Source organism: Orcinus orca, chromosome 13, assembly GCF_937001465.1.
Source record: "Orcinus orca chromosome 13, mOrcOrc1.1, whole genome shotgun sequence".
Classification (NCBI taxonomy): Eukaryota; Metazoa; Chordata; class Mammalia; order Artiodactyla; family Delphinidae; genus Orcinus; species Orcinus orca.
This window is the reverse complement of record NC_064571.1, coordinates 56,674,738-56,702,420: the sequence shown is the minus strand read 5'-3', so window position 1 is coordinate 56,702,420 and position 27,683 is coordinate 56,674,738. Positions and strand designations below refer to the sequence as shown.

The following is a 27,683-nucleotide window of genomic DNA, read 5'->3' as shown; positions in this document are numbered from 1 at the left end:
TTGGAGGACGCAGCAGGTGGCGAAAAACCAACGTCTTTCATCTGTACCTGTGCTCTGGGTTCCTCGCACAAGTCCAAAAAATGAAGATTACTCTGTGACCAGTCATTAGATGCCAAGAGCTTATTAGTTACAAACAACCTATAAATTGATTTTAGCAAAGAAATGCAAACATCTTTCTCTGTCTTAGCAGTCTCATATGGAAAAAAAAGTACTTTTTAAAGTCAAAATCTTACTACACAGGAAAAATCAAATGTCTGCGAGTCTAATCTGGTTTGGGGTTTATCACAACATGCTTGGCTAAAGAAGCAGGCCGCAATGATGCTTGCCTTCGCAAACAGTGGACAGTGATGTCTGTAAACTATTTAGGTTTTTTAGATCTTCCCTGAGATGTCAGGAGCCGAGGGAGCACTGCAGACACACCCCACTTTCTTATTCTTGCATGACATTATATATCAGAATTAAGCAGAGAGAGACAAATCCTGTTGTATCTCTCCAGCAGCCTATATTTAGAATGAAGGCCACAATTCCAGCAAGCACGTGCCATAGGCCGTGTGTGTGTGTGTGTGTGTGTGTGTGCGTGCGCATTGGCACGTGCATGTAAGTGTATCTTGGGTTCACTCAGTGATGACATCAACAAGGCCTTTGTGAGAAGTACAAACCTGCAGCAGAGAACAAAAGTGGACAAGGGCGTAAATGGGATCCACTGACCTTAGCCAGTGTCAAGGGAAAAGACATGTCAGAGAAATCCTTCAGTGCCCGTATCAAGGGGAGGAGGAGGGTGGAGCAAAGCAAGCACAGATAAACACATCAAGAACTTGGAAAGTCTATTTTAATCATCAGTTTGTTTTCTTTCCCTATTGTATCCTTTACCAGAGCGGCACATGATTCTACCTAAGTAACAAGATTCAACTTTTTCTTCTCTCTTTCCTGTCAGTAAGGGACTTGAGAGTTAAATACAGAAGGAAGCAATGAGGAAAACCAAGAGGCCAAGATAAGAGATCCAGAGTCATCAGACTCTAAATGGGTATGAGCTGGCAGGTTTTCCCGGGTCAGAGATCTGCTATATGCTGAGCACCTGTGGTTTAGAGAGTCAAAGGAAATTTTGATTACTTATTTTATGTAACTGCTATTAAAAATTTTTTTCTTCCTAAATGGAAGTAATTGTACAGGAGAAGGCACACAAGTCCCCATGTGGAGACTGCAAATGCTTTCTCTAATAATTGATCTGTTATTTCAGAAGCAACCGATCAACCATCACTACTTCACCGCACTCCCCACAGGGACTCACACCGCCCGTCGTGAAGTCTGGAGCAATGAGTCTGGCCGGGGATTCTGTTCTTATGCGATGACTGCCAGAGTGAAAAGACTACCTCCCTCTGCCCGAATCCCCAGCATCCTGAAAGAGCTGGCAAAGCCACTGGGCCTAGCTTTACTTCTCTCCACAGCTGCACAAAACCAACCACCAGGGCTTTTCATGGTGTCACAGGATTATAATTAATCAGCAGACACCAGCAAAATACATGACTTTGGAATTTACTTGTAAAGAAAGCCGTGAGATTTTCAAACGCCTCTCATTTAGAAGCAATCACTTCAAAAATAACTCCTGATGGATGTTTAAACTTAGTCCTATATTTGCTCACCTTACTTGGCAAAAACAAGGCTGTTTTTGAAACGCTTGGTAGCTCTGGTTTATGAAAATCGGCCTACAAGTCCATCAATTCTGTCACCTTGGGCACAAACCAGACAACAATTGTGGTCCTGGTTATTCACCAGGAACGGAGAGCGATCTATTTACATGGAACAAATGGAGGGGGAGGTACGCTTAGAAGAACCTCAGTGGAAATAAGCACGTAGGAGAGACAGAGTAATACAAGTGAAAGACAGGGTCAGAGAAGACAAGCAAAACAGGGGGCAGGGGAGGAGAAGGAGCAGAGAAGCCAGAGGGAGGGGAGAGGAGAAAAAAGGCTTATGAGCAAATGTATGAAACAGGTTCCTATGTTTTTTGTTTTTTTTATAAATTTATTTTATTTATTTTATTTTTGGCTGAATTGGGTCTTCGTTGCTGCGAGTGGGCTTTCTCTAGTTGTGGCGAGCGGGGGCCACCCTTCGCCGCAGTGCACAGGCTTCTTACTGTGGTGGCTTCTCTTGTTGTAGAGCATGGGCTCTAGGCATGCGGGCTCAGTAGTTGTGGCTCGTGGGCTCTAGAGCGCAGGCTCAGTAGTTGTGGCACACGGGCCCAGTTGCTCCGCGGCATGTGGGATCCTCCCGAACCAGGGCTCAAACCTGTGTCCCCTGCGTTGGCAGGCGGATTCTTAACCACTGCGCCACCAGGGAAGCCCCAGGTTACTATGTTTGAGATAACTTTTTCCTTCAAGATAATTAATGAAAATATCTGAAAATATGATTACCCTCATATGGCATTAAGAGTGCTGGGTTTGGGACTTCCCTGGCAGTCCAGTGGATGAGACTCTGTGCTTCCACTGCAGGGGGCACAGGTTCAATCCCTGGTCGGGGAACTAAGATCCCACAAGCCCCATGGGGTGGCCAAAAAAAAAAAAAAAAAAAAAAAAGAGTGCTGGGTTTAATTCTCTCAAGAAAAATGAGGCCATCCTTTGCATTCAGTCCAAAAGTGAGGCCAGGCCCCTGGAACTCTGGTCCAAGGTCAGATCCGGGAGCTCCAGGCAGCTCCCAGGAAGGATCATTTGTCCATCAGCTCTGAAAGGACAGCAGGGGTGAGGCAGCTCATCCTCCTCCCGTCCTTTCCTAAAGTTCTGGTCCAGAAGAACTTCTGGGCAAAGAGTGTGGTCAAGCCCAGGCCTGGGATAACTTGGAAACAGCCTATAATACAGGACTGTATCAAACCAAACACAGAGAAACTGCAGCTGCCAGACCGGAGGATGATGACTAACTGAGAACAGGAGAACTCTGAGAAGTTTAGTGTCACTTTAGGTGTCTCAAATTTGCAACAGGATTCCAACATTCAGTCCACAAATATTTATTAAACAACTATTATTACCAGGCACTGTCCTAGGGGCTGCAGCAGAGAACACATAGAATCCCTGCTTTCCTGCAGCTTACATTCTAGTTGCAGATAAACAGAAAACCAATCATTTCCCAGATGCTGCCTGGTTGGGATTTATAACCTGCATGATAGCATCGCCATCACTTTGCTCTTATGCGTGGCCTCACCCTTCACCACATCCAGTGCAGAGCAGGAATTCAACAAGCATTTGCTGAACTGATGTCGATATTGGATGCCCCTTCCTGTATTAACTCTGCCTTTAAGACACGTGCCCATCGGTTTGGTGAGTTGCTGTTGGTGCCAACCCCATGTTAGGAGTGGAAACACAGAGCTAATAATACGCACTCCTCACTTCAGTGGATTCCTAACCCTAGTAGATTCCTAATCCAGTGGGGAAGGCAGGGAGGCTGGATCAGTAGTAAGAATGTAGCCCTGTGGGCGGGGCAAGGAGCACAGCCTTCGGAGCCAGGAGGACTTGGGTGGAAACCCAGTTGCTAGCTGTGGGGCTTTGGGCCACTTGTTCACCTGTTTCCTTGCAGTAAAGAGTATAATAATGTCTACCTATCTGACAGGACTGTAGAGAGATTTTAAAGAATATATATGTAGAGTACTTGGCACACGCTCGGCACCTGATCCAAATGCTAGTTCTCTTTCTGTCTCCCCACTCCCTTCCAGCCCCCATTCCAAAAATGAACAGAGATGGCTTTGCAGGAATATCATATTTGCAAATATGAGATTCATATTTGGCCTTGAAAAGAATCTTGCCAGAATTGGGGAAAGAATACGCAAGCAGAGGAAAGTGAATTATTAAAAAGTGTTAAAGAGTATTAAAACATTGGTATTGCCAACAACAAAAAAATGAACCTTAAGGTAAACTATGGACTTTAGTTAATAATAATGTGTCAATATGGGTTCATTAATTGTAACAAACATACCACTCTAATGCATGCTATTAATAACAGCCAACTGGGGAGAGGGGCTGGGGAAGAGAGGAATAACATGGAAACTCTTTGTACTCACTTTTTCTATAAATCCAAAATTGTTCTAAAAAAACCCGTTAAGTAAAAAAAAATATTGGGACTGCTCAGGGGACAGCAAATAGTTGCATGTAACAATATCACAGCCAGGGTGTGCGTAGGGTAGCAGGAGACACAGCTGGAGATGGGTCAAGTCAGACAAAGAAGGATCTCAAAGGCAGCATCGAGGGATGTGCATTCTGTTCTGGAGACAGCAAAGACCTCCTCAGACAGAGCTCTTATGTGATCAGATCTGTAATGCGGAAAGAAAAGGCCAGGGGCAGTGAGGCGGCTGGACCAGAAGGGGCAGGGTGAGTGAGACTACTGCCAGTCTAGACAAAAGGTGACGTTTGAAACTGGAGCCTGGAAACCAAGAAGAGCTCGTGGACCAAAAGTGGCTGCAGATGTTTCATCCGGCCTACACAGTATTTTGAAATCATCATTTATGAATTGGGAGGTTTCACATCAGAATCACCCTGATGTCTAAACTCTTTTGAAAAATGAGAAGATCTGACAATTTGATTTTGTGACACCCCGCCTCACTCCTCCCCAATCTAAACGATGGCAGCAGTGGAATGCAGAGGAAAGGGTACATTTGAGAGATGTTTTGGAGGCTGAAGAAGCAGGACTTGGCAGCTGCTCTAGACCTGAAAAGAGACCTTCCCTCAGGCAGCTGGGGATCGAGGGCCATGCTTCAAGACAGGGATCACGAGAATATGCAGCAGGATTGGGAATGAGGGAGGGGGATTTAATGAGTTTGGTCAGGAATATCCATGTGAGGCTTGTTAGGGTAATTTATCTTCCAAATCAGGAATTCTTTTGAGAGTGAAAAAGAGCTCTATTAATAATCACACTGGGACAGACCAAGACTGTTGGTGACCTCCAGCTATAGCAGGCCCCTTGGAGAAAGGTTAGAGTGGACTTAGGGGTGTCTCCAGCAAAAAAAAAAAAAAAAAAAAAGACAACAGGAGAAAGCTTTATTGACTTAAAACAGCTGTGACCCGGTCAGAAAGAGACAAAAAGCACACAGAAAACAACCAAGTGCAAAGCAACATCATCACCCATGACTATCACAGGAGGCCTGGGACTGCCCAGAGATGAGCTGGTCACACCTGCCCCGAGGAGGGGGTGGTCAGGAAGCAGCTAGAGCGGACTAAGACTTCTTGCCCCTGAGATGCAAAAGCCTTAATGAAACTCCGGGAGGATCTAAGAAAAGTCTGGAACAGTTAGCCTCTGCCCACCCCCATCCCCACTCTAAACACAGAGAGACTGAGGGGAGCCCCAAGCATCTGTGTAAAGCATGGGGTCCATGCTGGCAGCTTTGAATCTTAAAAGTGACTCCACAGAGCAAATGTAATGCTCTTTGAATAAATGCCACAGGCCCAAAAAGAGTCATGAGGCAGATCCCTGAAAAAACTTGTGCTGCACCAGTAAAATATGTCTGGTTTATGCTGCTGGACTAAAATAGTGACTTGTGTTAGACAAGATCAAGATGATATATGGCTGTTTGGGAATGCAACGCTGAGATGGGTTTTCCTCTTCACTAAGCATGGCTTCCAGGCAATTTTCCCCTTTATAAAATCAACAGCAGCTGAGCTCCAAAAACCAGCAGGATCCAGCAATAACAGGACCAGGTTAGACAGGCCATGCGAAAGGACAGCCCCAATAAGAAAAGGGATGCTCATTTCAGAGGTCAGATATAAATGAGGTGAAGGTATCATAATCAGGAATAATCCCGAACTCCAAAGATCAACAAATTTATCCCCTTTTGCAGCTGTACTTCCTTAAAAACAAAGTCTGGTCTTCTAGTGCAGCATGCAGACTGGGGGCGAACACTTCTGCCCCTATCACATTCAGCCGAGTATAAAATTTCTGTATCTGCTCTTCTGCCTCCTGGCCTTCTCCCCGGGCTGCTCCAACCCCCAAAGCTAAGTCAGAGCCACATTTTTCCAAGCCCAGTGTTTACACAGGATTTTATTTCGGCTGGTAAAACATCTGTATTTTTTCAGGGACTTAAATAAATGATCTATGCCGGGAATGTACAGTATAGGGTGATGTCAGGCCCCCTTTTCTTCTCAACTCACTGGGCAGAACAGGCAAACATTGTTTCAGCCTGTAGCTGGGAATGCGAATATTTATCCTGTCGACTTAATTCATACAAACAGAACTAAAGGCAGGGAGGCAGGCAGAAGTATTTTATGGCTTTAAGTCAGACTGAAAGGAGGTGGGGTGAGAAGGGAGATGGCTGAAGGAGGAATCTAAACTTTCTAATTCACAGAAACATGCCTAATCGTTATGACTGCCAGGAAACGGATATATCAAAAATTATTTAAAAGGCAGATTGTGTTTCTATGTATGTGTGTTGGGGTGAGGGTGAAGCTGGGAAAGTAAGAGCGAGAAGAGTTCTCTAACTTATATGCCACTTCTAATCATTACAACGTGGCTGAGGATTTGACTTCCTGCTTTAGGCGCACTCATCTTATCCTCAACTAGACCACGGGCTTCTGGGTCCCGTGGCGCAGAGCACAGTGCTTGCCGGGCGCATGTGCCTGCCTGTGTCAGCTGTACAGAGAGCTCCACACACTCCTCTTTGTTACCAGCCTTGGAGGGTCACAGGGTGGACTGGAGGCGTGACCCTTGGATACTGGTCATCCCTACAAGAATGGGCTTAGTGGGCATGTGCCACCCACGGCTACTTACCCATCTAACCTTAGGCCGGAGGGCAGGCCAGGAAGCATTTCAAGTGGTTACTCTCCCCAAACCTCAACCCGTTTATCAGATGAGGACAGATCCTTAGAAAGGTCTGGGAGAATTCCTAAAAGGTGACACTTAGCTGCCTTGTGTTGCTGCTGCCAGGAAAAAGATGCTAATTACAAACTGTCATTACTTCCTGGCTGACTCTGGCTTGGGAAACAGGCCATGAATATCTTTAAAGACTAAAATGTACAAAAACACAAAGTCTGCAGGGGTCTGGAAATTCACTTTGTGTCTCAAACACATCCCCTCCTTTCTAGTAACACTCCCACTGTTCTAGTTCAGGAACCAAAAGACCTTACACTTAGATGATGAAAACAACTGAAAGGACAGGTCTCTGCCTCCAAAACTTATTTTACACATGGCTGCAGGCAACTCTTCTTAAAGCCAAGCCCTGATCGTATCACTCCCAAATTCAAAATCCTTCAATGATCTCCAGTGTCCTAAAATAATCTGCTGGCCACGGAAGGCTCAACCTACCTTTCTAGTGTTACCTCCTACTTCTTCCACTTCATGGACCTATTATGTGGCCACGAGGGATGATTTCCCATTCCTGACAATGCTTTTCTGTCCAGGATGTTCCTTCCATTTCTCTCCACACCCCTTCCAGCTCTGCCTATTGAAATTCCATTCATACTGTAAGGCCCAGCTTAAATACCACCTCCTCCATAAAGCCTTCCTCAGCTTTCATCAACCACCTCCTATCCCCACCCTAAGACTTTCCTACTCAGGGCCCAACAGCTCATTTCATTTCTTTTTTTTAACTTTTTAAATCCTGTCGTCATGGTTATCGATCCACAATTTCCCTTTCCTGGAGCATAGCTCATTGAAGGAAAGGGCTATGTCTGTTCTTCATAGCTCCTGGACTCCAGGGATATACAGCTTTGTCTGGCAGAAAGAGAGACTCAATAAACAGAGCACGTATTGATGTGGAATTCCACCCTGCCCCCTTGCCAGGGTGGCAGGAGCAGAACCTGTATTTGCAGCTGCAGCTGGGGTGCTAAGAGCCACCTCTCTAAACTCTCCCCACACAATGGGATTGGGGGGAAATACACAGTATTAATAAGAGAGTGAGTATACATTTGTCTTGGATCATTTCTGGCCTTGTGCTCCAAATCTGACAGTGCAGTGAGCAGTTCCATCACCCAGAAGAAGTGTCAAGGGTCCCGAGTTGTTGGGTAAGGGTGAGGTTTAGAGGTAGTCAGTCTTAACCCAACATACAAACAAAGGCTTGCTTATAAAGAATTAACAATTTCCAAAACAGTGATATAATATCTGTTCTAGGGCTTCCCTGGTGGCGCAGTGGTTGAGAATCTGCCTGCCAATGCAGGGGACACGGGTTCGAGCCCTGGTCTGGGAGGATCCCACATGCCGTGGAGCGGCTGGACCCATGAGCCACAACTGCTGAGCCTGTGCATCTGGAGCCCGTGCTCCGCAACAGGAGAGGTTGCGACAGTGGGAGGCCCGTGCACCGCGATGAAGAGTGGCCCCCACTCGCTGCAACTAGAGAAAGCCCTCGCACAGAAACGAAGACCCAACATAGCCAAAAATAAATAAATAAATAAATAAATTTATAAATGTATTAAAGTTTAAAAAAAAAATCTGTTCTAACTAAAGAGTTTCTAGCTTTAGAATACAGACACATTTCTGAAGAGCTATGTATAACATTTTTCAAATTATAAATTATTCATTTGTAAAATTAATCCCAGTTTAAATTTTTTAGGAGAAGCCTGATTATGCTTGATAATTTATCTTTTCTAATATCTGGATCCTCAAACTACTGAGTTTCCTTAAAGACAATACTGAGATCAATAAGGAACTCTCTGATGTAGCAAAACTCATTAATGAAAAATAAAACTGGTAATTTGTTCAGTCAAGACAGTTAACGCAATACCGAAAGAGGAGAGTTAGCAGTGGTATAAATGAAACAAAATTAGTCATGAATCAATAATTGTCGAAGCTGAGTGATGGGTATATGGGATTTATTATATTATTCTGTCTACATTTGTGTATATTTAAAATTTTATAACAGAAGTTTAATAAAAAGATTTAGAGAGGGAGAGAAGTCAAAGAGAAAAGAAAACAGCTATAGGACATAGAGATGAAATCAATATAAAAAGAGCTTATGATCTAGCGCATGAAATAAGATATATACATAAGTAACTAAAATTAAAGGTAGAAAACAGTAAGCGCTGTAGGAGGGATAGAGAATAGAAGGTCCAGAAATAACTCCCTGGAAGTTCAGAAGATGATAAAAGTGACATTTAAGCAGTAGTGAAAAGACTGATTTATTCAATAAATGGTATTAAGACAACCAACTAGTTCTTTGGATCTGTATCCAAATCCTTGCACTGAAATAAATTCAAGATGGAGAAAATAATCAAATGCTAAGAAAAAAGAAACTATAAAAATGGTAGAAGAGAACAGGAAAATGTTTTATAGTCTTTAGGTAAAAACAGGCTAAGAATGAACACAAAGCCATGAATGTAAAAAAATAAAATAAAGAAAGATGTATTTATAACATAAACTGAACATAAAAACTGAAATCTTTTGTACAGCAAAAACTACTAAGAATATTCCAAAGTACACGTAAACCAGGGGCAAAATATTTGCCAATGCCCCTAAGGAACAAAGCTCTTGCAAATTACTAACAAAAATGAAAGTAATTGAATGAAATACGCCAGGGAGTTACAAACTTCCTCATTTATAGCACCCTTAGCACCTCAATAATCTTTTCATGGTGCCCCTAGGCCAAAAGAAATACCTAACAGTTCCATTTATTAAGTAGTTAGGTCCAAACAACCTAATAAGTATTTACGCCCTAACAACTTTTTGAAAAAATAATACACATAAGTTGAAAGAAAAAATATCTTTATTTCATTCTTTAATAACCACAATTACTTACTAATGGGATGTGTATGCCTGTTGGATACTTTATAACTTCCCAAGCCTTGGAATTGCTGGACTCCACCACCCTCATTCCTATTCCACATGGCTTTTCTCATGGTACTGGCTCTTTTTTTTTTAAGCTTCTGTGCTTTTCATTCATTCATTCATTCATTTTAATTTTTTAAACATCTTTATTGGAGCGTAATTGCTTTACAATGGTGTGTTAGTTTCTGCTATATAACAACGTGAATCAGCTATACATATACATATATCCCCATATCTTCTCCCTCTTGCGTCTCCCTCCCACCCTCCCTATCCCACTCCTCTACGTGGTCACAAAGCACCGGGCTGATCTCCCTGTGCTATGAGACTGCTTCCCACTAGCTATCGATTTTACATTTGGTAGTGTATACATTTATTTATTTATGGCTGCGTTGGTCTTCTTTGCTGCACGCGGGCTTTCTCTAGTTGCGGAGAGCAGGGGCTACTCTTCGTTGCAGTGCGCGGGCTTCTCATTGCGGTGGCCTCTCTTGTTGCGGAGCATGGGCTCTAGGTTCACGGGCTTCAGTAGTTGTGGCTCGCGGGCTCTAGAGCGCAGGCTCAGCAACTGTGACACACGGGCTTAGCTGCTACGCGGCATGTGGGATCTTCCCAGACCAGGGATCGAATCTGTGTCCCCTGCACTGGCAGGTGGACTCTTAACCACTGCGCTACCAGGGAAGTCCCTCTCATGGTACTAGCTCTTTATTCCAGCAACTATCAAATACTCAACTTTGCAAAGACATACAGAATCATCAAAACGAATGCAGTGTGAGCTAATGTTGATAACTGTAAATGACTTTAAGCTAGTAGTTCACATAATATCTCATAGATGGCAAGTGTCATTGTCCTTCTCCCCCAAATTTAAAATATCCCACAGCGCTTTGGCTCACACTTTGGGAACTGCAAATGTTTAGCAAAGAATATAAACAAGCAATTCACAGATGAAATACAAATAGCCAATAAACATATGAAGACATGTTTAATTTCATTAATGTTTAAGGAAGGGCAATTCAAACAATGAATTTTTAAAGGAAAAATATTAATTCACAGAGAATTTTTTTTAAGGGCAGGACGCCTTAATATGTGGGTAAAGAAACAGACATTCTCATTCATCACTGGTGGGAGGAGAAATTGTTACAACCTTTCTGGGGGGTAACCAGCAGGGCCATGTTGTTGCACATACAATGTATTCTATATAAATGGTCTCCCTTGTTGTTAGACAAAGCAGCAATTTGGAAGCGTAGCAGTTGCTATGAAAATGGAAAACATGTACTTTCTTCAATCTTGCAATACCCACTTCTAGGAATTGATCTCACAGAAGCATTTACAGGTATGGGCAAAGAAGCAGGTGCCCAAGGATAATCTCAAGCAACACTTATGATAACAGGAAAATTTAGAAACAATCAATACAGGACCAGTTGAAAAAATTACAGGACATTCTTACTAAGTATCCCATCACATCTAGCCAAGCTGTACACTCATTAAACATAACGTTATAAGGACTTCCCTGGTGACGCAGTGGTTAAGAATCCGCCTGCCAATACAGGGGACACGGGTTCGATCCCTGGTCTGGGAAGACCCCACATGCCGTGGAGCAACTAAGCCCGTGCGCCACAACTACTGAGCCTGCGCTCTAGAGCCCGTGAGCCACAACTACTGAAGCCTGTTTCAGCAGTAAATACTACAGTACTACACAGTCTGTGGGTTGGTTGAATCCAAGGATGCAGAGGAATCTTGGCTACAGAGGGCTGACTACAATTATACATTGATTAACCCCCGAGTTGTTAAGTGTCAACTGTATAGACTCATAACGAGTTGCAAAAATAGAGTTGTTGTACCTTTCACTCAGCTCCCCCTAACTGTGACATCTTATATAACTGTAGTACTATATCCAGAGCAGAAAACTGACAGTCACGTTACTGTTAATTAGATTATATACCTTATTCAGTTGTCACCATATTTTATGTGTATTCATTGGTGTGTGTGTTGGGGCAGAGGGGGCCGTTTTAGCCCATGCATGGATTTGTGTAACCACCACCGCAATCGAGATATAAACTTTCTTATTACCACAAAGGAAGATAGCATTATTTTTGGAATCAGAAACAGTAAAAACAAAATAATATCCTTTTTATCATGTATTCCCTAACTTTAAACTCACTATGAAAATTCACATACTAATTATTAGGACAGGTGGCTATGTGGCATTTTTCACCGAGAGACAGAAATCAAGGAAAAGGAACTTTTCAACACATCACAGAGAAGATGTTGACTTTTCCAAGGCTCCTTTGGTCTCCTCCTTTGACCGTTCAGATCTGTGCCCAACGTGGGTGGAAGAGCTGATCGGAGGAGAGACCCACTGAGGGTGGAGAAGGCTGGCCGCCAGGGAGGTGGGGAAGGGCGAGCTGGAGAGAGAGCTGCAGGAATTATTTCCAGGGTTGTCTTCAGCAAACAAAGCCGAAGGAAATGCAGAGTTATTGTAATAACTTGCATTTCCCAGACGTTAGAGCAGCTGTAAAATGTGCCTTACAAAGAGTCTGACCCACAGAAAAGTGTCTGGCTTTCAGCATCTAGCCTTCAGGCTGGTAATGCACGTGACTCCCTGCTGCCCAGTGAGGGGGTTGGGGCAAAAGGCCCCGCAAACGTAGAACCGGGCCGGAGCCAGCCTCGGGAGTCTGCTGGCTTCCAGCACACTATGCTAACAGAGACTCCTCTTTCTGAAAAATGGATATGGAAAAAAAGTTTTTTTGACTCTTTGGGTTGCAGCTAATTTCAAAGGTCATCAAAGTAAACAAAAGGAAAAAACAGTGAATCTTTATAAGTCAAAAAGTGACAACTGTTTATAAAGCAACTGTTTATATTTTCACATGGAGGAAGGAAAAAAATGATTCCTCTAAGTCCCCAGGAATGGAGATTTGGGTGCTTCCCCCTTCCCCCAGTTTGTTTGTTCATTTACCATTCAACACCTCCAGCAGCGAAGTCCAGGAACATCTGTTATATCCATTTTATGTGGAATTATAAAAGCCTACTGGATGGCTGGGATTTGTGAAATAAACCAGGCAGTGTCTTAAGCAAAAGCCTCTGTAGCACTTCTTGCTAACTGTGCCTTCCACCACCCTGCTGAGAAGGTGCAATGCCCAGAGTCACATAGACCGGCTGCAGTAAGGTCTCTCCCATCCTCGAGCCTGGTTTCCCCTGAGCACCTTTGTTCAGAGAAGGGTGATTCCAGGAGGTCTAACTGAAGCCAAGGGACAGTGAAACCAATCTTTATGAACCTCCTCTGCTGACCCCTGAGAGAGATCAAAAAACCCTTTTTGCTTATGAGTTTTCTTGGCTGAGCTGACAATGATTTCTGCACAATCATCATGGATGAGCATCTAACTGGATTTTATATGTTATTAGACATATTCCAAAATAATGAGACTAGATGGTACTACAATCTAAAAGGTGTACATTGTTTTACATGGGATGCTGTTCGCATTAATCAAGGTGTGGTCCCTTGTTATAAAGATTTCATATTATTTCTACTTAATCCATTAAGGCTCAGCTCATCAACTCCCTCTGTGAAGCTCTTCCTGACAATTTTAGGTTGCGGCCATCTTTCCATCCTCTCATCCTACAGTATTTATTATTTGAACCACTCATCTGGCACCTAAGATATGTTGCCTTGATTGCTATTTATCTTTTTATGTAAACCATGTCTTTTTATCTCCTACAGAGCCTTACCGGAATGCAAAAGTTTGTTGATTTGATTTTAAATTTAAGGCAATTACCAAGTGGGCTGAGATAAACAGTACTTCCAAGGCAATAGTTAACTCAGTAGTGAAAGTAAACACCAAGACTGCTTGCGAATGGGTTGGCTTACGAAGCAAGATGACCAATGAATGCAAGTCCTTGAGACTGGTACATGTTTACGGCCTGGGCCATCAGCCTGCTATTCCGAGCCCACTAACATGTCATGTTATCTACATGAATTCATCATCCCCCAAGCTCATCTTGAGGAAACTCATAATCTACCCTCTAAACCTACTTCAGCTCAAACACTGGCGCCTCTATGAAACCACTCTCCCTGGAACTGTTACGTTTCTTTGTTGAATAAGTGGCTGAATGCAACAGTGACTCTCTGGGTAACCATCCATAATCCATTTTGGCCTGTCCCCTTTCACTATACTGCTGGAAGGCTATGAGGAGCAGGTTTAGGAAAGTTCTAAGAAAAGTTGTTACAAAATTTTCCCCATAAACAAGCCCTCCCAGTCAAATATTGGGACTGACTGCAATAGGACAACAGGATACTCCTCTCACTACCCAATAAATTTATACTGGAAACTTCAGTCTTTGGACCAGTGGTTCTAAAACCAGGGTGATTTTACCTCCAGGAGACATTTGGCAATGTCTAAAAACATTTCTGGTTGTCACAAGTGAAAGGAAGAGCTACACAGCATCCAGTAGGTAGAGGCCAGAGATGCTGCTAAACATCCTACAATGCACAGGACAACCCCTCTCGACAAAGAATTATCCAGCCTAGAATGTCAAGAGCGCTGAGTTGGAGAAACCCTGGCCTACTGTAACAGCATGGGCTCTGCAGTCAAGACCTAGCTGGGGACCTTGGGAAAATTATTTAACCTCTCTGAGCCTTAATTAATTTCCTCATCGATCAAATGGAGCTAATAATATAACTCATCTCATGAGGGTATTGTGAACTCTAAAAGATAATTGATGCGAAAATAACTTCGTAATTACTCTTAAAAAAATTAGTCATCCTGATTAATGGATGCATGCCTATGTGTGACTTTAATTTTGCTATGCATTTGAAGCATATCTCAGTATTGGTGTAGAAAGGAGACTAAATATATAACTCTAGGAAAGTGAATCCCTGTGATTAAAGACTACTCTCCCATCCTCAGGGATTCTGTTTTATTTCCGTAACATAGATACCCCTCTTCATCCATCTGGGGTATCTATGTTCTCCTGATTCTGCACTATTCGGTTGCTTTCTTTACCCCTCTGTGGTACCTGCTTATGCTCTTTTTTTGGCAGTTGTTTTTGCTTGGCCACTGGACTTCTGCCTTCTGCAGTACTGTTCCTTAGCAATGCTTTTCTTAGTGGTCCCTCATAATTTTCCCAGAAACTGTGCTTTCTGACTAATCATCTTATTACAGCTCGTAACAATGACCAACTGTATGGCAAGGAAAAATTAATGATTATCCCTCAGGTGCTTTGAGGAGTATAAGCACAGTACTTGTTATCAAGTTTGCCCTTCTTTGTCAGCATCTGTGATTTACATCTAAGGGTAAGTTGTGCCATTCAGTGTTGTCAAAAGAATAATTTGGTGACCTTTGAAGATATTAGCTCTATTAGTTATGACCCTCAAGGGTTTCATCCTTGATACTCTTTCTAACAGACCATGCTCCATAAACTTGCATATCCAGAGGTACAACTTTCCAGCTCCATTTTCCTGCCTCAGAGAGGCAAATGCTTTAAAAATAAGCTAAGTAAGCACATTCTTATTTTCCTAAGTATTTCCTAAATGACCCAAACCAGGTAACAGTTTAACAAATACTTTAGCTTCCACTCAGGTCATTTCCTGGGTGAATCTGACAATTTTGCTTTCGTTTTATATTTAAAGGAAGCAAAGCATCTTTTCATGCGTATATTAGTCTCAAAAAATGGATAATATCTGCATATTTTATATAGCGAAGGCTTACAGTCTTATGTTGTAGTCTTGTATGAAATGTGTGTTAACGTGTGCATGTATTTAAAATTCCATAGATTCTTGATTTTTAAAAACAGGTAATATTGTAGTTAGTTCCAATCTTCTTGAAATCAGTGGTGAACTTCACCATTGATTGAATAGAATGAATCATGTCGCCATAACTGGTAGAATCTTACCTATAATGAAAAAGGAGTTTACTCAGAAACCTTTGAAGTGGTGGATGAGGAAGAGGGTCTCACCAAGTCCAGAGAGATGCCTTCGACTTTGGAGATTAGTGATCATTTTACCATTGGAAAAACAAATGGAAAGGCAGCTCATCTTAGCATTGTGAGGAGGTGAGTAAGATACTCACCAACAGGGGAATCTTGGTTCGTAAGCTTGTGGTCTAGGGGCATTTACTCTTACGGAAATAACACACAATCCCTGAGGATAGGAGAGTAGTCTTTTTTTTTTTTTAATTTATTTAATTTATTTTTATTTTTGGCTGCGTTGGGTCTTCGTTGCTGCACGTGGACTTTCTCTAGTTGCAGTGAGCGGGGGCTACTCTTCATTGCGGTGCGTGGGCTCCTCATTCTGGTGGCTTCTCTTGTTGTGGAGCATGGGCTCTAGGCATGCGGGCTTCAGTAGTTGCAGCACTGGGGCTCAGTAATTGTGACTCACGAGCTCTAGAGTGCAGGCTCAGTAGTTGTGGCGCACAGGCTTAGTTGCTCTGTGGCATGTGGGATCTTCCCGGACTAGGGCTTGAACCCGTGTTCCCTGCATTGGCAGGCAGATTCTTAACCACTGTGGCACCAGGGAAGCCCAGGAGAATAGTCTTTAATCAAGGGGATTCACTTTCCTAGTATTATTTAAATAGGCTTTTTATGTAATGTGATAGGCTGAAAGGCCCAGTAGAGCTACTAAAACTGACTTCTCCTAACACAAATGTATTAGTTTAAAGCAAGGTTTTTCAACCTCAGCACTACTGACATTTGGGGCCAGATAGTTCTTTGTTGTGGATCCTGTCCTGTGCATTATAGGACGTTTATCAGCTTTCCTGGCCTCTACCCACTGGATGCTGATGGCACACCACCAGTTACAACAACCAAAAATATCTTCAGACACTGCCAAGTGACCCCTCTGGGGAAAACTGTCCTCCAGTTGAGAACAACTGCACTAGGCATCCAAACCTATACACTGATGTATTATACCTACTTTGGGGAAGTTGATACGTAGTATTGTCTATGTCCTAAAGAAGATCCTGACTCATTCATTCATTCAGCAAATATTATATTGTTGATATGTCTCTTCTAGGCAGAGTGAACAGCACATATCAAGGCCCTGGTGCAGGACAAGGCCTGGGTATCAGAGGGAGGTTCCAGGGGTAAGAGTCGAATGAAAGGAGGAAAGCAGTATGAGATGAGGTTGGAGAGGCAGGCTGGTCAGATCATTCTGGTGCTTATAAGAGGTTTGGATTTATTTTAAGACTGAGAATGACTAAACAGCTTTAAGCAGGAAATTAAGTCAATCTCATCTGTGTCTCAAAAAGGTCCTTCTGCCTGATACAGAGAATAGAATGAAGGGGGCAAGAATACAAGTGGAGAGGTGACTGTAGTTGTCCAAGCAAAAGATGAGGGTGGCTTGGACAAGGATAGTGGTGTAGAGATTGAGAGTAGAGAAGTAGATATACTGATGGATTGGACACCAAGCTAAAGAAAATTTGATCCCCAGGTTTCTTGAGAAACTGGGTGAATGATAGTGCCATTTACTGAGAATGTGAAGCTCAGTGGAGGGCCATGTTTGTGGCTCAGCCAGGTTGTGGAATAAAGAGTTTATATTTGCTCAGATGGGAAGGCATCATCTCCTGATCCAATGCAGGGTGAGAAGGAAAGATAATCTCTACTTCCTAGGAGCTTATGATTTATTTCAAGAGACAGCATACAAGTACAATATGGTCACATCCTCTGTGGGAGTAGGGTCTAAAGCCAAGACTGGGGTGAACGCTGTATACAGAGAAAATGACCTTGAATCACATTCAGCACAGCGACAGACACTAAAGAGACAGTACATTTCCATCTCACAGCTCACTGTTCACTCCGGCGCACATGTTCACTGACAGAAAAGGCAATACTATTCAACAGGCAATTTGTAAATAGTTTTTCTCTATCTTTTATTCCTTAACTTCGCACAGATTTAGCAAGTTAATGTAATTACACAGCAAGTCTATGTAATTCTACTAATATAAAATAAAATCAATTTTCACTTAAAAAGTGAAATACCAACAAATGAGATTTATTATCTAGCAAACTATATACAAATACATAGAGATTCAGTTAATGAAAGATCTAACTAAAGTGGGATAAAGGAAAGGCTCACTTTCTGAAGAATGTGGAGTTTTAATTAGGAAAAAGTCACAAGTAAAAAGACCAGGGTGGATTTGGAATTGCATACATACAATTGGTAGTTACTCCCCATGACCACCTGGGTCTTCTTATTTCTCAGATCTCTATAAGCAATGAAAAACTAGGAGGTTTAACTGTTTCAATAGGAGTGGGGTGTGATGGTATGTAGAGAGTGGAGGTATCCACAACATAGTGGAAGACTACAAATGAGAAAACGTAAGTTTATGCACAATACTTCTTCATACTGGAGGAGAATGAGGCCAAGAAACAAACCATTAAGGTTCCCAGTGAAGTTACTGTGTAGCTAAAACAAGAAATTAAGATTCCCTACATTTCTATGAAAAAAAAAAGTACTGCATTTCCTCAAAAAATTAAAAATAGAATTAACATAAGATGCAGCAATTCCACTTCTGAGTATATATTTAAAAGAATTGAAAGGAGGGTCACAAAGAGATATTTAGTACACCCATTTCATAGCAACATTATTCACAATAGCCAAAAGGTAGAAGCAACCCAGTGTCCAATGACAGATGAATGGATAAACAAATGTGGCAGACACATACAATGGAATATTACTTAGCCATTAAAAACGGACATTCTGGGCTTCCCTGGTGGCGCAGTGGTTGAGAGTCCGCCTGCCGATGCAGGGGACACGGGTTCGTGACCCGGTCTGGGAGGATCCCACACGCCACGGAGCGGCTGGGCCCGTGAGTCATGGCCGCTGAGCCTGTGCTCCGCAACGGGAGGGGCCATAACAGTGAGAGGCCCGCATACCGCAAAACAAAACAAACAAACAAACAAAAAACCCGGACATTCTAACACACAGGTGAACCTTGGGGAGATTATGCAAAGAGAAATAAGCCAGTCACAAAAAGACAAATATTGTATGACTTCACTTACATGAGGTATCAAGAGTAGTCAAAACCAGATAGCAGAATGGTAGTCTCCAGGGGTTGGGAGGGAAGGGAAAAATAGGGAGTCGTTTAATGGGTATAAAGTTTCATTCTTGCAAAATGAAAGAGTTCTGAAGATTGGTCAACAACATGTGAATATACTTAACACTATTGAACTGCACACTTAAAAATGGTTAAGATGGGGCTTCCCTGGTGGCTGCAGTGGTTGAGAATCCACCTGCCAATGCAGGGGACACGGGTGCATGCCCCGGTCCGGGAAGATCCCACATGCTGCGGAGCGGCTGGGCCCGTGGGCCATGGCCGCTGAGCCTGTACGTCCGGAGCCTGTGCTCCACGACGGGAGAGGCCACAACAGTGAGAGGCCCGCGTACCGGTTAAGATGGAACTTTTACATGCACTTTATAATAATTAAAAGTTTAGGGGCTTCCCTGGTGGCGCAGTGGTTAAGAGTCCGCCTGCCGATGCAGGGGACACGGGTTCGTGCCCTGGTCCGGGAAGATCCCACATGCCGCGGAGCGGCTGGGCCCGTGAGCCATGGTCGCTGAGCCTGTGCGTCCAGAGCCTGTGCTCCGCAACGGGAGAGGCCACAGCAGTGAGAGGCCCGTGTACCGCAAAAAAAAAAAAAAAACTTAAAAATTTTTTTTAAAGATTCCCTATATTCAAGTCACCAATATTCAATACTGTAATATTGTATTCAGTATCATTTCTGGGACATGTTTTAAAATCTTGCATTACAGAGTTCCTCATCTATTAAAAAGCCTTGTGGGTGAACTACACATTTACTTTAGTGCACCAAATGGTATTGTGAGCCTGCATTAATTAGATGCTCTTAGAACCTCATTTTGATTTCTTTTAATCCTTAAAAAAATTAGCATCAGGTGCTAATTAAAAATAGCCAAGTCTATCATTAGAGGCAAGCCATAAGATGGTACCAACTGTAGGGAAAGGAAAAATTCTCAAGTGACACTGAGACACTGGAACATATGAGCAGACAGTAAAGACCTTTTTGGGGTTTTTTTTGGTTTGTTTTATTGAAGTATAGTTGATTTACAATGTTTCAGGTGTACAGCAAAGTGATTCAGTTATACACACACACACACACACACACACACACACACACACACACATATTCTTTTATTTTAATTTTGGCTGCTTTGGGTCTTTGTTGCTGCATGCGGGCTTTCTCTAGTTGCCACGATCAGACTTCTCATTGTGGTAGCTTCTCTTGTTGCAGAGCCTGTGCTCTAGGCATGTGGGCTTCAGTAGTTGCAGCACGTGGGCTCAGTAGTTGCAGCACATGGGCTCAGTAGTTGCGGCATGCGGGCTCTAGAGCACACGGGCTTCAGTAGCTGCAGTGCGTGATCTCAGTAGTTGTGGCTCATAGGCTCCAGAGCGCAGGCTCAGTAGTTGTGGTGCAAGGGCTTAGTTGCTCTGCAGCATGTGGGATCTTCCCTGACCAGGTATCGAAACCATGTCCCCTGCATTGGCAGGCTGATTCTTAACCAATGGCCACCAGGGAAGTCCAATACATATACATACATATATATTCTTATCCACTATACGTTATTACAAGACACTGAATATAGTTCACTGTGAAGACCTGTTTTATTGCTTTCCTAGTGTCCACTGCTTTTCCAGTCTCTCTACTATGATGGATAGTAGATATAAATCCACCGTAGGATGAATTCTTAGACAAAGTTTAATTAAAAAAAATTTTTTATTTATTTATTTTTTGCTGCGTTGGGTCTTCGTTGCTGCACGCAGGCTTTCTCTAGTTGTGGCGAGTGGGGGCTACTCTTCGATGCGGTGCGCGGGCTTCTCATTGCGGCGGCTTCTCTTGTTGTGGAGCATGGGCTCTAGGAACGTGGGCTCAGTAGTTGTGGCATGTGGGCTCAGTAGTTGCAGCATGTGGGCTCAGTAGTTGTGGCTCACAGGCTCTAGTACACAGGCTCAGCAGTTGTGGCGCACGGGCTTAGCTGCTCCGCGGCATGTGGGATCTTCCCGATTCAGGGATCAAACCTGTGTCCCCTGCATTGGCAGGTGATTCTTAACCACTGAGCCACCAGGGAAGTCCTGACAAAGTTTAATTTTTGAAAATCTTCTCCACTGTAGACTACTTTAAAAAGTATGATGCTCACCAGAGAAGACGTGGTTGAGACTATTATTATGATCTATATGTCATCTAAAAGCCATCTTAAGGAGGTACAAAAGTTTGCTTTGTATCATAAACTTGTGCCCAATCATCAACTCTACTTCCCATACAATATCTACCTTCTCTTTGCTCACAGCTAAAACCTCTCAACATTTTCACACTTTCATTATCCCCATTCCACACCATCTTTTTAACCTGTTGATAACTCTTTTTTTTTTTTACCTATGCTGAAATCTGTTCAAAATTTCACCAGCTCACCATCTCAACATCAAGATAGTCCTTTTCTTTTCCATCATCCCAACACTTATCCAACCCAACACCATAGGTCAGAAAACTTATTGGTGTTCTTACTTCCTTCTCAAGTTCACTATCTATAGCAAAACACCTCTCCCATTACCTCCTGGTCTCCAGCTGTAAAACAGAAATGATATAACCAACCTCCCCTCTATCTCTCTGGATGAGGACCAAGGGTTTATGTGCACTGCTGACCTCCTTGATCCTTATAAGATGTGTCATGTGCAATTATTATTGTTATCTCTGCCCTGGTTTCCCACAACTCTTACTTCATGCCCCTTGATCTTGACCACAAAACATTGTGTTACTAAACAGCTCACTCAGTCTCCCGCTTCCTCCACTCCTGGCTTTGGGCAGTCTTGCCAGCTGCCCTTTAAACTTGGAAGAGTCTGCTCTTGCATCTGCCAAGCTGCTATTTCAAATGTTTCCTCCTTTCTCATGTCTGCCTGACTGCTCTCCACATGAACAACCAGGAGCACCTTTCCTAGAGTGGAACAAGTTCGGGGAGAAAATAAGTGATGAAATGAAATCCAGAACACCTTTTGCCCATTAAATAGTTGCGCTTAGAAATGTCAAGATTTTCTTATTGCTTTCATGGTCCTTTAACCTCAATGGCAAATTACCTAGTGATATACGATATCCATCACTTGGGGGATAAATCTCCTCTGTTATCTCCTGGACACGACACAAGAATCACTTGTCTCGTACATTAACTCGATTTTGTATATTGAATCCCTCTCTTCTACTCTTAACCCACTGTTTTCCAAACTTGTCTGATTATAAGAATCACCTATATTGCACATGAAAGAGGTAGATTCTGGAGTCCTACTCCAGATCTACACAATCAAAATCTTCAGGACAGGAATTTGGGAAACTGTATTTTAAACAGTGCCCACAGGTAACTCTTGTGTCAAGTAAGTTTGGGAAACATATGACAGCCTATTAAATCTTCCTGTTTTTGTCAGTGTCCTAACAACCAGAGATCTGAAGACATATAGCCAGATGTCCTGAATTACTTAGGCTTTAGTCATGAAGATTCTACCTACTCCAACCGTGCTGACAATTTAATTTAAAATTAACACTGTGTGATTCTGCACTCTAGTTTTTCTGTTGCAGTCATACTGCAAGATTCTGGTGATGAATTTATACTGCTTTATATCCACCCAGTGCTTAATTAGCACAATATTGAGCATTCAATTGAAACTCAATTTAAACCTTACTGAACGATCAGCACCACCCAACTCAAAAAAAAAAAAAAAAATCAAAACAACAAACACACTAAAATTCCATGTCTCAAAGCCTACCTGAGTAGCACTATATCCTTCCCTCACCAACCATCAGGTTAATGAGAATGAGAAAATGAAAATTTAGGGTTTGTCTCTTGGCCTGAAATCAATTATTCAGTGATTTGGCCAGATTTCTACAAACTATTGTTAGGCCTTGTCTGACTGCCTAGATTTCTCATAATAGAGTCAACTTCCTTTCATCCCTCAAGGATTACTGCTTTGACCCTGTGTTCTTTCCACCGTCATGCTGGGGAGAGCTCAGAGTTAATGATTTGCATCTGATAGTGCATGATAAAAATTCAAGTAGCAGGCCTGCTGTCAGGCAAGCACACACAGGAACACTTAGATACAGAGAAGTTTCATGTTGAATACTGTAAATGTTCAAGGATGCTTACTTTAAAACATAGTTTCAAAGCACAAAGACTATTCTAGATTAAAATATAAATGAATTATATTAAATAGAAAAGAATGTAAGACCCTTTCTAAAAAGTGAAAGATTATCACTTACATAACATCCAGAAAAATAAAGCTGAGCAAAAAATAGGAAGCCAGAGACTTCCCTCGTGGCACAGTGGTTAAGAATCCGCCTGCCAATGGAGGCGACATGGGTTCAATCCCTGGTCCATGAATATCCCACATGCTGCGGAGCAACTAAGCCCATGCGCCACAACTACTGAGCCTGCACTCTAGAGCCCGCGAGCCACAACTACTGAGCCTGCGTGTCACAACTACTGAAGCCCGCGCACCTAGAGCCCGTGCTCCACAACAAGAGAAGCCACTGCAATGAGAAGCCCATGCACCACAACGAAGAGTAGCCCCTGCTCGCCTCAACTAGAGAAAAACCCGTGTGCAGCAATGAAGACCCAACCTAGCCAAAAAAAAAAAATCTAAAAAAAAAAAAAAAAGGAAGCCAATTTATTCAAGACATTAATATTGAAAACAGACGTTTCAATGGGGGTATACCACAGCTCTGCTCAATATTACATGTTTCAAAAGGATGAATCCACTCTCTGTTAAAAAAAAAAGCTTCAAATGTAAACAATGAATGGTCCATATGATGAGATTCATCTCTGAGCAGATTTCTAAATCAATGCACAGACCAGGCTATTTATAAACCCTAATTCCCATCAACCTTAGCACAGTGTCAACTAGCAATAACAAGTTAATGTTTCCCAGTAATCTTCACTGTGTCATTTAATTACCAGCACTGGGGCCAAGGTAAACTCAACAGTAACAAAAGAGCTAACATCACAATCAAAGAACAAGATTAATGAATACTACATTTCTGCTTTGAAGTGAATGCTGAAAATCATGTCCATAACATACTCTTTTTCAGCCATTGGACTTCAATTGTACCAAATACTCGATTTGAAGGTAGAGTTTAAAAATATTCTCCCTGTTTTTAATTAACCACAAGCTTCATTCCTTGGAGAACTTTTTAAGATAAAGAACATCCTCTCCATAGCGTTATAAAGTGTATAACCCCCAAATCATCAAACATATTTCCTAAACTCTGACCGCCAATCCCAATTAAAGTTTTAAAAAAAATTGAAATACAACTTAAAGTGCCAAATCTGAAGTGTACAGCTTGATGAGGTTCTATATATGCCTAATTACATAGTTTTTATAATAGCTTATAATACTGTAACTCAACAAATGATTCCATTATATAAGATTATTTATAAGATTCTTTATAAAAAATTTATATTTATCTTTATAAATTCTTATAAATAAATTCTTATTATTTATAACATTCTTTTGCACTGGTGGTTAAATGGTAGAATTCTCACCTCCAACACTGACTTAAATGTTAACAGTAGATACCGAGTGTTCATAATATAACAAATAGCAGCCCTCACTTTTTGTGGGGGGAGGGATGAAACTTCAGGAGTAAATAATTTGCCTTTCATATTAAAAAATATTCAGTACGAAAATGCTTTTATAAAAATGAAGACAAAAGAAGAAAGCCAAAATGTGCATCTTTTGCTACAAGGGAAAAGATCATTGACTCTGATTTTCAAACTCCATGGTTCTTTTGTTAGCTCACCCCTGAACATATCAACTCCTCAGTAAACAAAATGAATTAAACCTTTACGGTTTCTCCAACTAAAACTGTTTTACTGTCTATGGACCAAATCGCTTCAATCTGTTTCCCAAACCTCTATAAATAATTTGGCAACTTATTTGCTAAGAAGGTCCACTATCGTTTCCCTTTTCTGGTTCTTTAAGAAATCACTTGTCATTTTAGCAGCTATGTTTATGTGCTAACTTTTCCCATTGTTTAAATATCTACCACCCAAGCCAGTGATGGATTATAAGACCCAGGCCGAGGATATACATCCTGGACTTCTGATGGTTGAGATAACTTGTTGGTAGGTGTTGGGTTTTTGTCACCACTCATCCAAGCACATTCTCCCATCTTTTAACTGCCTGTTGTCACGTCCTTATAATATAAACTTCTTCCTTGGTCGGCTACGATGATGATGTGCTCAGCTAAACATATCAGTGGCAAATATCTAAGAAGCAGCAACAGTTCCTAGATACAAAATAATTGGGAAAAGACCAATCTGAACATACAAGGAATTTTTTTAAACAGAAATAATTTTTAAAGAGCTGCTGGTCTATTTTTAAAATATGGTCAGTAACATGAACCACATTAAAACAAATGACTGTCAAGTAGCATTTCTGTTAAGCTGATCCTGAAAAAATTCAGAAGCTTCATTTGCAATGAACATTCATGGGGGAAGGTAAATTTGTGTGCAGTCTTAGAGTTACAAAAACAAAACAAAATTCTAAAATAGTAAAATTCAAAGTAATGAGATTTCCTCTTAATCTAGAAAAACCTCACTCTTTTTAATGAACTAAGTTAAAGTTGAAGTGGCCATTAAACCTGGTGTTCTAAGGTCAGAAGTTTCTAACCACACTGAGAACTTTGTATTGCAGGGTGTGAAGGTCCTCAAATCGCCAGCAAATCAATGAAGGGGAGTTTTCTACAACATGAGTTTTCTTGTTCTGCTATGCAGCATTCCTGTTTCATGTCACTAAAAGGAAATGGGCCATGGCCATCCAAACTATATAACAAAGTGGCAGAAAGGTCACCCTCCAATGTGCAACAAGTAAAACAAGATCTCACAGGCCATGGAGCAACTAAGCCCGTGAGCCACAACCACTGAGCCCGCATGCCAAGAGCCCGTGCTCCACGAGAAGCCACCGCAGTGAGAAGCCCGCGCACCGCAACGAAGAGTAGTCCCCGCTCGCCGCAACTAGAGAAAGCCTGCGCACAGCAACGAAGACCCAATGCAGCCAAAAATAAATAAATAAAATAAATAAATTTTTTGAAAAAGATTTTGTCTATTATCTTACTATTTATTCTTTCATATGAATTTAATTGTATTGTCATGTGAAAGCCTTTTTAAAAAAGTAAAATTTTTATTGTAAATCTATTAAACTCATGTTCAAATCTGGAGAAAACTGACAGTCCTATCAAAAATATGCAATACCCTTGGGGAAAACCCAAGAGAATCAATGGAAAACATATTGCAAAGGATCTTTACAGATGATATCATTACAAACGAGAGTTAGGTGACTGAGCATGGTACAGTATATAACTTAGGAGTATAGGTCCTGAAACTCTGGATCTGCCACTTTCTAGCAGTGTGACCTTGGGCAAGTTACTCAATCTCTCCGAGTTTTAGTTTGCTTAGTATAAAACAGTACTCACTTTCTAGGACTGTAACGAGGATTTAATTAATGAATATATTTAAGTGCATAAAATGGTGTTTGACACAGAGTAAGTGTAACATGTGATGACTAATAGTATAGTTACAAAGTGAATATATATAGAAATCAATCAATTTTAAGAGGAAAAAACAGCACAAGTCAAATGATAAAACATAAGAAAAGTATTCATGACAACAGTAATAAGAAATATAAAAAAATATAATAAAAAATAAGAAATATAAAAAGAAACATATAATCTACATGAATTGAGGAATATAAAAGACAAGTGAATGGAAAGGCATACCATGTTCTTGAGTAGGACAACAGCATAATAAAGATATTATGTATGGTTAATAATTTAATGTGATCCCAATAAAAATATCAATAGAATGGAGGATGGGGGAACTAAACAAGTTGATTTAAAGTTCACAGGTACTGAAAAAGGAAAGTAATGAAGGGGAATTAGTCTCCACCCAATTGTAGAACATATTATAAAGCTATTGTGAGCAACTGGTGCATAAACAGACAAACTGCTCAATGGAACAGACTAAAAACCTAGAAAATAGCATCTGAATACTGAAATTTAGTGTATGACAAACATAGTGGTTCTGTTGGGAGTGATAAGCTGTACTTTTCAATAAATGAATTTGGGACCAAAAAAAATCATGCAATAGCTCTCCATTAATTTATTTTTTAATTCCTCTTGATAATGTTAAATAATTTTCATAATAGTATTTTTAAACTAAATTAAACTAGTATTTTAAACTAAAATAGTATTTTTAATAATAAAAAATATAAATCATAGATACCATGTATTAAGAAACTATACTGGGCTTCCCTGGTGGCGCAGTGGTTGAGAGTCTGCCTGCCAATGCAGGGGACACGGGTTCGAGCCCTGGCCTGGGAAGATCCCACATGCCGTGGAGCAACTAGGCCTGTGAGCCACAACTACTGAGCCTGCGTGTCTGGAGCCTGGGCTCCGCAACAAGAAAGGCCACGATAGTGAGAGGCCCGCGCACCGCGATGAAGAGTGGCTCCCGCTTGCCACAACTAGCGAAAGCCCTCACACAGAAACGAAGACCCAACACAGCCAAATAAATAAATAAACAAAGAAATAAATAAAAATTAAAAAAAAAATTAGCACCATTAGCTAAATCCCTTGCTCATTCAAAATAATGCATTGTCACATAGCACCAAAATCTATTAAAAAAAAAAAAAAGAAACTATATACCGTGACAGCTACTATACCGGGAATTTGTACATATAACATCTCTACTCCTTATATCCACTTTTCAAATTATGTGTTATCATTATTTTACAGATGGTTAAGCTTCATTTTAGAATTTAAGTGATGTGCCCCAGGTCAAATACCTACAAAGTGGGGAAAGAGTACGTCAAGCCTAGATTTCAAACCTCTTTCCATACAGCATCCTCCATCCACAAAATAATGCAGGTTGTCAAAAAAACTAAGAATGAAGCAATTAAAACAGTGTGAGATTATTC

The 27,683-nt window shown here is 41.5% G+C and overlaps 1 protein-coding gene across 3 annotated transcripts in view; it reads right to left on the bottom strand.

Annotated features, from left to right (window-relative positions):
- Positions 1-27,683, bottom strand: part of THADA (THADA armadillo repeat containing) — a 314,026-nt gene that overhangs the window by 98,298 nt on the left and 188,045 nt on the right. The window lies entirely within an intron of this gene.